The sequence below is a fragment of the Heliconius melpomene genome, chromosome 12, assembly GCF_056956725.1.
Source record: "Heliconius melpomene rosina isolate 202511_hmr_F chromosome 12, ASM5695672v1, whole genome shotgun sequence".
Lineage (NCBI taxonomy): Eukaryota > Metazoa > Arthropoda > Insecta > Lepidoptera > Nymphalidae > Heliconius > Heliconius melpomene.
The window spans coordinates 4,689,540-4,702,916 of NC_140400.1; the positions used below are offsets into that span (position 1 = coordinate 4,689,540).

General features: G+C 34.1%; 1 protein-coding gene across 4 annotated transcripts in view; it reads left to right on the forward strand.

The window, feature by feature from the left end:
• LOC146533523 (NACHT domain- and WD repeat-containing protein 1) overlaps positions 1–13,377 on the forward strand; it is a 38,224-nt gene that overhangs the window by 1,891 nt on the left and 22,956 nt on the right. The gene's annotated exons all lie outside the window — the stretch shown is intronic.

The window sequence follows — 13,377 nt, forward strand, 5'->3', positions numbered from 1 at the left end:
CTAGGTTCCCTCTGCCTACCCAGCTGTGTGCGGGATACAGCGTGAAGGTGATTTTTTTAAATCGTTTCCAACAATGATGACGTACGAGATCACATGTTATATCGACAGTTGTCTCAACGTAATAATATGACGAGTGACGTAACGCAACCATTGTGGCTTACATGCAGGTACGAGTACGTCGCACGGATAGTTAAGTGCTCTCTTTGTGTTCCAATATGTTTATGATTCACGTTCGAGTTGGTTTAAAAACAAGAAATTATGTTATGGTAGGATCTTATATAAGAAAATTGGTTAACAAAAATAGAGATACTAAGAGATTATATTAGTTTCAATCACTTAATATTACTTTTCTTAACCTGGTGTTAAGTTCTCCGTTCTTCGATTTCCGCCCAATTGTAGAGACATTGCGTGGTGAGTGGTGGAACCCGCTGCTCTACTATTAACTTATATTCATTCAAATTAGAAGAATAGAGTATCCTAAAACTATACTGGTATTTCCTTCATATGGTAAATGTAGGAGGTAAATGGAAATAGTATAGCAAGGGACACAGAGTCGACGTGAACGAAATTGCGGGCACATCCTAGTGATAAATATTTAAATACAATAAAAAATATGTAAATATTAGGAAAATGAAAAGACTCTCTGTCGCTCATGCTTTTCTGTATAGCGCATACAAGTGCATCCCCTAAAGGGCTACGGTGACTAAAGGCGACTAAACTGTTAAGAGGAGAACGGAGAACTTCAATTTACCTGAATTTCAATTTCAAGAGAACTTGAATTTCAATTTTATAAAAAACTTTAATTGCTTACACTGATAAAAGCTACAGATGATAATATAAAACAACACTCCATTCGCGACATTCCAACGCTTGTCCACCAGCGCGACGAATTAAGAACCAATCAATCCTCCGAGAAGGAATCGAAACCACAACCATAATTTTTACATACTTTTTACGCTGTTCTACCGTGCGCACATTAAACAACAACCCGCGTAATTAGATTTAATAGAACAATTTAAAGATTACTTCCAACATAATTCCGCCCACGCGCATATTTGCATTGTAGACGCAGCACTTTGAATTTTAAAATGGTTGACATATAAACTGTTTTATTTTTAACATCCCTATTTATACGAGCGGAGTGCTTTGCATGTTATTAAAATCTTTGTGATAGTTCTGTTTGTTGTACTTTATTATTATGTCTTTTTATAAGAAGGAGAGAATAGTGATTTGTTACATTTGGGGTTTTGCAATATGGCTATTTCTCTTGCGAAAATTATAAAAAAAATTATTTAATGAAGACCAAGCCATGCAAAATGTCAGATTGCTAGCAGTGACAGTGACTTAGTGAAAAGACACTAAGTCACTGCCACTGCAAAATGAAATATTTAATATTTTCATTTTCCTCACTGTGGTAACGAGGGAAAGCGCGGCCTTGAACACACAATGCTTCCAAAACAGCGGAAATAAGGAAAGAAAGTGCCTTAACACTAGGTTTGCAGTTACTCTCTGCCTACCCTGCCTACGAGCTACGTGCGGGTTACAGCGTGAAGCAAAAAAATCTTTACCATAAATAAAATATTTTAGTTCTTCTCTTCTATAATACAACTATTACAATACACAAGGCTCGTAAAGTGCGTTACCCTCTAAAGTGATCGTCCCAATTACCAACAGTTACATCATAAACGTTCTGTCACAATCAATCATTTGCATGCCTTGTGCAGAACGGCTTTGGTGTTTCAATGTTTTGTTGAATTTCGTTTTGGCACAGAATATATCCGGAACTACGTATATCTATACAAATATAATAAAGCGGAAGAGTTTGTTTGTTTGTTTAAACGCTAAGATCTCTGGATCTACTTTCTCTTCTCTGGATCTCTGGAGCTACTTTCTTCAGGAGTGCTATAGGGTATACAACATTAGGATGTGAGTTTTAGTTAGCTTTAAATAACGAAGAGTTACGTGGCACAGTGGTATAACGTCTGACTATAAAAGTGATAGTCATGGGTTTAATCCCTGGGGGAATGAATTTTCTTGATTTTTGAGTTCCACGCAATGTCTCAAATCCGAGGGAAAACTACTAACCTGCTAAGAGAAAAATAGAGAAAAACTTTTTTTTATAAAATACACTGCAATTATTATATTTTATACATGGAATAAACAAATAACACATAAAATAAATATAATTAATAAAAACCACGCCACATTCCGGTTTATCTGTGAAGCTCAGGTCTTATTCTGACCTTTTCCAATATAATGACTTTTTATTTACATTTTCGCCGCGCAAACTTTGCAAATGAATAAAGTTGTATAAGTTAATGTTTTAGTTATGTCTCATCGGAAAGAGGACCCGTTTGGAATAATAATTTAGTGATTATAATATTATAATATGTTATTTTCCTGACTTGGTCTACAAATATTTTTTTAAATATAAAAGAATAGTAAAGATTATAATACATGATCGATAAAATACACATACGGAAAACGCAATATCTATCTGGTTTCCACTGCCTATCCTGCTGGGATTTAGTGTGAATCTAAAAAATTATATAGGTGCAGCATTAATTTTTTTAGGTTTCATATTTTAGCCTATAATAGTTAAAGAAATACCTAGTGTCTAAATACTCCGTTCTTCGATCTTGTCCGAATTTAAAACATTGCGTGTTGAGTGCCGAAACTCATACTTAGCGTAGAGTTTCGCCAATATTCTAGTTCGCTACGCTCTAGTGAGAAACATTAATTCCCCTGAATGGGAATCAAATCCACAATCATTTTATGTTTACATATTTATATTATTTATTTAATTCGTAATACAAATTACCTGCGCTATAATTTAAAGTGATAATTTCAACGCTAATAAGAATCACAGGTGACTCACGGCCATGCGATATCAATAAAATAAAAAATAAACATTAAAGTAGTGTGCGAATGTAACAAATATATACATAATTTAATTGAGGAATCTTACGCGACGCTGGCCGAAAGCCAAGATTTGGACCAAAAGTTTATTTTTCTTTGCATTATAAAGTCTATATTACCTACTTAGTTAGTAATATAAATTTATTTAGAAACTTGTGTGGCGGCACAGGGTCTGATTGTAAACGCAATGGCTGTGAGTTCGATTCCCACTCGTGGAAATAAGTTAGTTTTATTTACTCGCTCGGGCCTCTGCGTTCTCTTCCGCCACTTAACCCGCAATGTCTCGAATATTGGGCGGTGCGTGAAAATACAGCGTGAAATAAAAAAAAACATACGTTAGGATTTCTAATATATTTCCAAAAGTCTTACCATCTAAAGGTCATACAAAATGGGGATCATCGACAAAACTAGACAGTACTTTACACTAATATACCGATTACCACTTTGTAGGGTCCAGGTTCGTGTTCTGTTCTCATCTCTGGGCTGGTGCACCCCAATATCAGCTTGTACCATTTGTTCGCATACAACGTAGAGCTCTTCGAATCGTTGGGGACCCAATGATCTGTGGAAGGTTTGACACTTTGGGTTTGCGTAGAGACGTCACCTCGTTGTGCGTTCTTATTTATTATGGGGAGTGTTAGCTGCACAGTAGGACAGTACGTCACAAACTCAAATATCATCCATACTATTTGGTGACTTGGTTCTCCACTACAGTATTTCCAGGTCGATTCAACTCGGGTTGCACCTTGTAAAAGCCCGTTTATCTTTAATACAAAAACTGGAAAAGGCCGGCTCGGCAGCATTCCGAAAATTGGGCGGAAAGTGGAGAATAGTGTCTTTTGTGTGTTAAAACTTTTAATATCTGCTTTCCTCGGCCTACCTCACATAGCAGATATGTGAAAAAGCGTGAAATTGAAAGGTTCAAAAGTCAAAATATAATCAGAAACTATGTTTCACACATATTATCATACCAAAGACAAAGTAGCAAAATAAGCATTAGTATCACAATTCTGAGCCTTCTTAAATCAAGATTTAATTGAAATACACGTTCTGATGGATTTAGAGCGTCGATTGAAGGAATTCCCCCGAATATACGACCGTTCACCGTAAACAGATTGAGTAATCAATTTCTGCTGAAAACGCGACGGATCAAACGGTTTTTTTAAAATTTTATTACAGCCTCGTGCTATCTTATTGGATTATAGAGATTTTATTATTTTTAATAGGAGAATACTGATAAAATATAATAGATCACAGCTTTGAAGCAATTTTTATAATAAGTAATATATAATTAATTCTACGACAGCCTTAATATACGTACTAATTTAATTATTTCATAAATACAAATTTAAAATATTATTTGTTCAAATAGACTATTATAAGCACTTTTAAATCGTCGAATGAACTGACAAACAAATAGTAGGGGCGGCGAAGAGGGGACTTTGTGGAGTCATTCGAGCGCATCAGATTAAGATACTGGGGATTCCTTGTACTCGGTTACGTACTTCCACCAAATATGAGCTTCCTATGTATGGCCGCGCGTCTAGGATAAAGGATCAGATTAGTAAAAAAAAATTGATCATCGGACATTCTCGAGCGCGTCAGATTAAAATAGGGTAAGTTAGTTACATGCTAAATCGTGTATATTCCACTAATCTGACAATTTGAGAGTGACGCAAAGGAGAGAGGGCTCCAAAGTTGTAAAAAAAAAACGTTATCTGGACATTCTCGAGCGCGGCTATTTTTTTTTTTATTTTGAAGGGAATCATTCAAGGATTACGAAAAACATATAATCTGACAAATTCCACAAACCGAAGTAATAGAAATTGATTGATAAAGTTTAATATACCTAAGAATTGCATAGATTCCTCTCACCGTATTTCTATTCCTATCGCACTCTTTTTTTATTTATTGGTCCCTAACTCATCAATGAAGATGATAAATTAAAAAAAAATACTTGAAAAAAAAAATTTTTTTTGTACTTTTTTTTTATAAATACAAGTATTCTATTTCAAACATACATTCTTTTAGTTACATTCTATTTCTTGAGCTTTTCTATTGATTGCTTTCAATGAATAAAAAAATTGAGGTCAGTCGTGGCGCAGTGGCACAAAGTGTGACAGTAAAACAGACTGGTTGTGAGTTCAATCTCCATTCCAGGAGATGAAATATTTATTGAAATTTATATTTCCATTTCTTCGCTCTGGTGTCGAGGCAAAACAGTGACGTTAAGTGCTGCTACTCAACACTCAATGCCTTCAAAATTTGGCAGAAAGTGGGGAACAGAGTGTCTTAACCTTAGGTTCCCTCTGCCTACCCTGCTGTGTGCGGGATACAACGTAAAGCTGACTTGTTTCTTGTATTGGTTTAAAAAAATATTAATAATTGTCAGATTAAGCAAGTCCCTTCAGATAATCGTCTGATTTTGAGATATCACGTCTAGGGCATGAAGATGAACCATATATATCTTAATCTGACGCGCTCGAGTATTTCAAGATGACGATTTTTTTTTGCATTTTCAAACAACGATTACGAGCTTGCGTCACATCCAAATCGTCAGATTATTACATAAGAGCTTTTTTTTAGGTTCACTTAACACCCCCTTAGAAAATCTGACGCGCTCGATAATATTTTTTTTTTTGCCATTTTTAACTCTTACGTACGACCACCTTCACCACGGAAACTGTCAGATTAACATATTTTCATGCTTAAGAAGACGTAGGCAGTTGATGATATCAATATCTGACGCGCTCGAGTATGTCCATGGAACAGTTTTTTTTTACATTTTTGAAAATATATAACCCCTCAACCCACCGGTGAAACGAATTTTTTTATATGACATTTTTTTCTTGTTATCATCTAAGCTTCGCAACCCAATAGGTCTCCATGACGCTCGAGTGACTCCACAGTTTGCTGCTTCGCCTCCCTAACTAAAAAAAGCTACCACCGGCACCGGTTCGGAAGGCAGCTCTGCTGAGAAGAGCCGGCATGCTTAGTAAGACGGCTAGTATGCAAACAAAAACTTATTATATGACAAAAAAAGAAAGTAGAAAGCGGAGAGTTATCTCCTATATCACAAAATATAAAATATTCATAAACATAATGCCCGTTACATTGTCGGCAACGCAACACTTGGCTCACTCTCTGCGTCCAAACACTTGTCAATAGTACGATGGCGATGCTATTTATACCGCCATAGCTGCCTGTGATCCACTTACAGTTTGTTAATGAACTTAAATAATGGTCGTGTCATATATTTGCTGTAATATGTGAATGTCTTTCAGTGTTGCTCATAATAATATTAGAGTACCTATGTATGTGGAAATTATTTAATTTTGATTAAAAAAATACATCTTATTTTTAATATTTTAATTTTTTTAAGTGTTTTTTCTTTATATTTTGGCCCATAAAATAACTATTACATTAAATATAATCTAATGATATCAATATCAGGTTTTCAGGTTCCCTGTGCCTAGCCTTTTATGTGTGATACTTGAAATTGAAATTATTTTAATTGCCTGAAAAAATAACTTTAATAGAGACGTAGAAATATATACTTGAAATTTGAAAATAAACTTGGCTCTCTAAAGCTATTATTTCTGTTGCTATTAAAATAATTATCCCATTATTGATATAGCATAATTTATTTTAAGTGTTATTTTATATGGCCTTTAAGATTTAACTTTTAATTCTATAATGTAACTATAATAGTTTATTTCCTAGTTGGCACAGAGGCATAAAGGTGTAACTGTAACGTGACGGTTGTAGGTTCAATCACCACTCGAGTTAATGAATTTCTTTTCTTTTCTCTGGCACCATGACAAAAGCCCGGCGTTGAGTGCAATGCCTCGAAGAATTCGGCGGAAAGTAGGGAACGGAGTATCTTAACACTATGTTCCCTCTGCCATCATGCTATCCTGCTGTATGTGGGATACAGCGTGACGCTGATTTTATTTAATGAGTACTATTATTACATTTTAGCAACGGCCCTCACTTTTTTCCCGCATATCAGGGTAGGTATAGGGAACCTATCTGTCCTACCTTCTCACGCTACCTAAGCTTAGCTTTCTTTGAACAGTTTCTTGATCCTCACGTTAATTACTCGTACATGAATAATTATATACAAATGTACTTGTTTACATTGCCGTTATGTTATTTTATTATTATGTAGTAACTATGCAGATATGTGTTACGTGTTAAATAACAAAAGTGATCACGCGTCACTACACACTATAGTGAGATGAATCGAGCGGGATTTACGTAATGGCAGCGTATATCTGTTCCGTCAGCGGCTTTGAAATTAAAAGATTTGATGCTGCCTGACGTCTGCATGACGGCTAAAATGCTGTAATATTAATTTATATTAATGAATCTAAGCTAATTAGTATTTTTTTTTTACGCAAAAGGCACCTGGGAACCTTACTTTAAGGCACTTTGTTCCCATTGGACACTTCCGTTCCCCACTTTTATCCAACTGAATTCCATCCAACAAAGGTATTGCCAGTTGTGTTGCGAAAGCGAGAAAATGAAATATTTTTTGACCTCGAATGGGAATTGATCCCATAACTTGTCGTGTTAACAGCCGCACGTTTGTACGCCTGCGCCACGACTGGCCTGCGTTACATGGAAGTAGCTTTCTTATAAAAATATATGTCAAAAAATATTTTCTTACACACCTACGATTACTTACCACCTCCCTATGACTTAACTTCAATCGTAGAAGAGGTAGCAATTTCCTTTTCCTTATATGGATGGACCTCAGGAGCAAAGGTTATTTCACCCACATTGACCTCAAAGTGTCAACTTAATTCCGGGTCGACCTTTAAGCCCTTACAAGGTAATATATTCTTCTGAGAAACGACACTCTACTTTAATCATGACAAAACTGAGAAGCGTGAAGTTTGCCTTATGACTATTCTAATTTGAATATTTAATTTTATATATTTTATTTATACTTTATTATATTAATTTAATATTTTAGTTTCTGCAACATTTATATATTTGTTCTCTTTGTTTAATTACGTTGCTATTCGTTTTAAAAACGTAAACCCCTACAAAATATAAATATAGGGATACTAACAAAACAAATATGTTGTAATTAGCGTAAAAGATTTTCGACATAGTAGAGTCGACCTATTCCAAAAGGTGCGGATTAAGTCCCACCACGTTCAATGTTTTATGGGTCATAATCAGAAAAGTGGACATTTTCGAATTCGTAACGTAACTGATAAGTAACAATACTGATAATGTTTGTTACGAAACTGATGTTATAAGGCATTATATACAACAAAATAAGAATATTATATGAATAAAACTATTGGTTTTTTTTATTTAATGAGACACAAATTAAAATTTTAAAGATTCAATCGTTGAATTAATAGATTATAAATGTAAGAAAACATAACAAAGTGACAATATTAACTATATAATAACGCTAGTTCGTAACGTAATAAACTTATATTTCTAGTTAGAAATCACAAAGTTAATGATAAAATTAAACCCACTTTAAAATATATCAAAATTTGAGTCGTTATCACGGGAATTAAGTTGAATTCTTTGTAAGTGTTTATTTCGCATATCTTCATTAATAGGATTGGTCTGTTTAAGACGTTCTCTATATCTTTTTTGTCTATCAGCATTTGACATAGGAGCCATGACGCTTACTGAAAATAAAAAATAGTTATCAATAGGTATTTAATAATATTTCATGTATATTGTCTAGTACAGAACCTATTTGTTTTTAAATAAAAGCCTCACCCGCTTGAGCTACATATTTATTAATGCACTATCTCCAGAGAAAAAAAAAAATTACAAAATCACAACTAATTTCAGGAAGAATAAAAAAATGTTTTTAACTAAATCGGTTAAGCCGTTCTGAGATAAGCGTGCACAAACACATTAAACAAACAAGCAAACAGACAAAAAACTTAAAAATCATTATTTTTGGTTACTTCACGTTATCAAAAGTCACTAATTATTTTTTTCATATGCCAGCATTTTTTTTTATATACATAATCTTCCTATGGTAACGTAATTATGAACTAGGCTTCATATTTTCTCAGTTCCGTTACGTAACGAAATATAACAAAATTGAGAATAAAATCTGAGAAATTCTAACCTTTTTAAATATTTGCTCATAAGCCACGTGTTGCATGTGCAAGCACTGAAGTTCTTTTTTGAGATTTTGTAAAAAGACGCAAATAACATAAACAAGAAAACGAAATTATAGAATACTTACCAAAATAAAAGCCGTTTATAACCCTGAGATGTAATTTCACGCATTCCCTCTAAAACATTTGAACCCCTCAACTGCTGCGAGAACACTACTGGTTGTAGTTACGACAGCATTGACTTCAAGAATTATGGTGCCACAATAAAAAATAATATTAAATATCATTCAAAATAATTGCGTTCATAATTTAATTGTACGTTACTAGTCCTGAGTAACAAAAAGACAATATTTTGGGACAAATTTACTTAACTAATATATACTATTTACTAAATAATATATCAATAAAAGTAGTTCTATTTAATATTATGCATAATGTAAAGTAATATAAACACATCTGAAATCAAATAAAACCATAAATATTCGTAACAAATCTATTTTTAAAAAGTAAAGTGGTGAATGGGACACGAAAAATTGTATGGAAGCATTTTGAAAGGATTTTTGCAACTAACAAAAAATACTATTATTAGCCATAATACATTTAAAATATTACAAAAATCTTTAAGTTAATAAGTAAATTTATCTTAAATGGCAAAATATTTAAGCTATCTTTAAAATTGTATTTTTAAAACGCATTCAAAGTAGCGGGACAAGAAAAGACACAAAATGGTCACTTTTTCTGATTATGACCCTTATATATTTTCTAATAATGTACGAAACGTGGTGTTGATTTGCGCCACTCGACACGCTATGCCTCCAGAATTTGTCAGAAAATGGGGGACGGAGTTTCGTAACATTAGATTCCCTCTGCCTACCTTACTGTGAGTGGGATTACAGCGTGCCGCTAAAATTTAATTAAATTATACATATTTCCATGCTGCTCAAACTTTTATAAAAGTTAGCTTCCAATGACGTCGAACATAGTTGGCTTCGATATTACAATAGGAACTAAGCTTGTAACAATGATATGAATAAAGCACAACCTGTTCGGTCGCGCCGTACAATTGTATTAATATTACTGAATTGCTATTCAACAAACTTTGAGTGCAAGCGAAGCGACCTAACGTTAGTTTACGAGTAATACCGCTGAAGGGAATTTTGACTTGAACAGTACATACATACATACATACATACATACATTTAGTCAATACATAAGTTGAACAAAGCGGTGTGTCATTACGGAACTAGGCCACGAATATACTGGACTGGGATTTTTATATGACTCGTTATGTACTAATGACTATTAAGCATTTCTTTTGGAACACGCTGTATAATATGCAGAGTAATAGAGTGAATAATACTTTGAAATTTTATGCTATGAAATGCTTCATCTTAATAAAGATAATACCCACGTTTTTTACGTCATACATACTCGTATAATATTATGCCAAAGCCGCTGTCTGTATGTGTACTGAGACGTGTCTGTTATTTTTTTTTTTATATTTTGATATTATTCACACATTTATGTACACGCTGTATCCCGCACACAGCAGGGTAGGCAGAGGTAAGCTAGTGTTAAAACACAACAAAAACTATATTTCCTTAACTTTAGTCAACAAAGGTATAGTGACGTTTCACTACGCTCTCCAGTCTCTACCCAACCTTTTACGGGCTGCCATAAAAAAAATATGTGACTAATACTTAAAATACCCGTGTCGTCAGGTGTGGAGGGGCTCGGTGACGTGACGCGTGCGTCACACAGCAAGTGGGTCACGGCGGTCGTAACGACGCATCGCTCTTGATGAAGCCCTGATTACTATTTTGCTTAATATAATAAATCTATTATGATTATGACACTATAATATGTTGGAGGTGATTGCGATAGGTTATATTTGGATTTTGTGTGATTATATTTATATATGGGATATGTGTTTTTATTATATGGCTTACTAGTAAAGTTTGAGATCGTCATGGCGCAGATATTAGCTTCATAATAAAGAACACAAAAAATACACGTTAAAAATATAACTCGGTATTCGGATAAAAAAGGATCTTTTCATTTTTTCCCGTACAGAAGTCTAGGTAGTTGGAACCTAATGGTAAGACATTTTGCCTTCCTCTTCCACTGCGTCACCATAGCCTCTTTCTTAATCTAAACAGAATAATATTTCAAATATGAATATAAAATCTCCTAAGTGGATAATTCTATTTAGTCATGAATGATTAGCAAATAATTAATCATAGGCATGCAATGGCGATGCTCGCCACGCAACAAACAAATAACGGTAAAAAATAATAGTCAAATAATAATCGATGTTCTATTTCAACTCAACGCAAATCCCAAAGTAGGACCTACCTACTTTGGGATTGGAACCTACTGTATCACATTGTTTTCCACTTTCAGCCCATTTTATAAACATTGTACGGTCAACCTACTATAGCGAAACTCTCCACATTGCAGTCTGATTAGACTGGAGAAATGAAAACAAAAACAAACAAAGTCAAAATCCACCAAAATGCGCGACGATCGCTATGGCATCCGTCCGTCTTATTCGTTTAAGAGAAAAGTTATTAGAACATTGCATATTTTTTAATTTTGCTACTCTAGAAATTGGATGATGGGTGCCCGTACCTACTTTTAAGGAACCACAAAAAGAGGTTCAGTTGAAGGAAAAGGAAAATGATTGTAATAATTAATGTTTTAAGTGAGATAGGAACCCATAACCATCGCGTGCACTCGCAAGCCAACTACGTCACTGTGTCATCATGAATAATAATATAATCTGTTACTAACAATGTGTCAATGATTCGCTTCAATGCCATTGGCTAAATTGACTCCTATGTTTGTATTGAGACCAGGAGTTGAGGAGTGCAGGAGCACTGTATGTGTGTATGTGTGACTGTAAGCACTGTTCATCATCGTACACACGTGGCAAACGTTGGTAGTGGGTTCGACTTGTGCTCACCCTTATTTCATATCCTAGTACTAGAGCTATGCTATGTACTTTAGTATACGTAAATATTTCCTTGAATATTTTTTTCCAAAAAAAAATATTTTACATTTCTGAATGTAATTGTAATTATTTTACATTTGGAAAAGTATAAATTTTAAACGGGATTTGAACTAGTGCCTCCAGGGAACTGTCCGCGGAGAGTGACCCTGATTCAACTCTTACTGCCTTAGTATTTTATTTAAGTATGGAAAACATTTTAAAAAAAGTTTATAAATGTAAAAAATACCATGATACATCATCGAACCCGTAACTTCTGAATACCGCTTCGTCACGTGCCTCCTTCCGCAAATAGTACAAATTAGCTACATTGAAATTACAATTTCCTGCGATACTAAATTTAAGTGCCTATTAATTTAGAATTTACGGCACCAAAAATGCGTAGCACTTGCCAACATTTTTATCATCGTTTCAAAATTAATAGCGCTCATTTCGTGAATTATGTACACGTATGTTATATACGCATTCCGGGCATTTCCAACAGCAGTTATCGTAAAGTTATGTTTTTTTTTTTCATGATTTTTCATATTTGACGTCACTTTGGTCGGCTTGAAGGCATGGTTAAATTATATTATATATTTATTAAATATAAATACACTCATTTTATTTACATAATGTTTGGGATAAAACACACGTTAAAATAATTATTATTTGATGTTGATACATATAATAATATATAGTTACAGCGGAAACAAAAGATACTAGGAAAGAATCCTTCGTACACTTCATCTAAATCTCCATAGTCCATATTTGAGCGTAGGCTTCTCTTAGTACTTCCTTACACTTCCCAACCACCCTATCTACTTCAAATTTCAACAGTTTCATGTTTGTGTTTCTCTATCAGTCACTCAGTAACGGAAGAGTTATTTATACGTAGGTATATAAAATTATTGTATTTTATTTTATTTCCTTTTCTTATAAATTGCTAGTAAGGTCTATCCCGTATGAGCTTTATGTGGAATAACAATGGGATCGCACGGAATCGACAATGTCATGAATATATAAAATTGTATCTACTCTGGACACCTGCCTCTGGGTACTGCGTGGGAGTATTTATTTTTCCCCTTTTTACTATCATAGCTGTAGGCGTATAGCTGAATTTAATAGTGACACTTGGACATGTTATATTACATTTGTATATTCCGCACACAGCAGTGTAGTCAGAGGGAACCTAGTGTTAAGACACTAGGCTCCTCATTTTCCACCGTGTTCTGAAGGCATTGCCTGAATGGTGGAACCTAACTGCGCGCTTTTGTATCAACACTATAGCGAAGAAGTGAAAATATAAATTTAAATAAATATTTCATTTCTTCGAGTGGGGATCAAACCCATAACCAG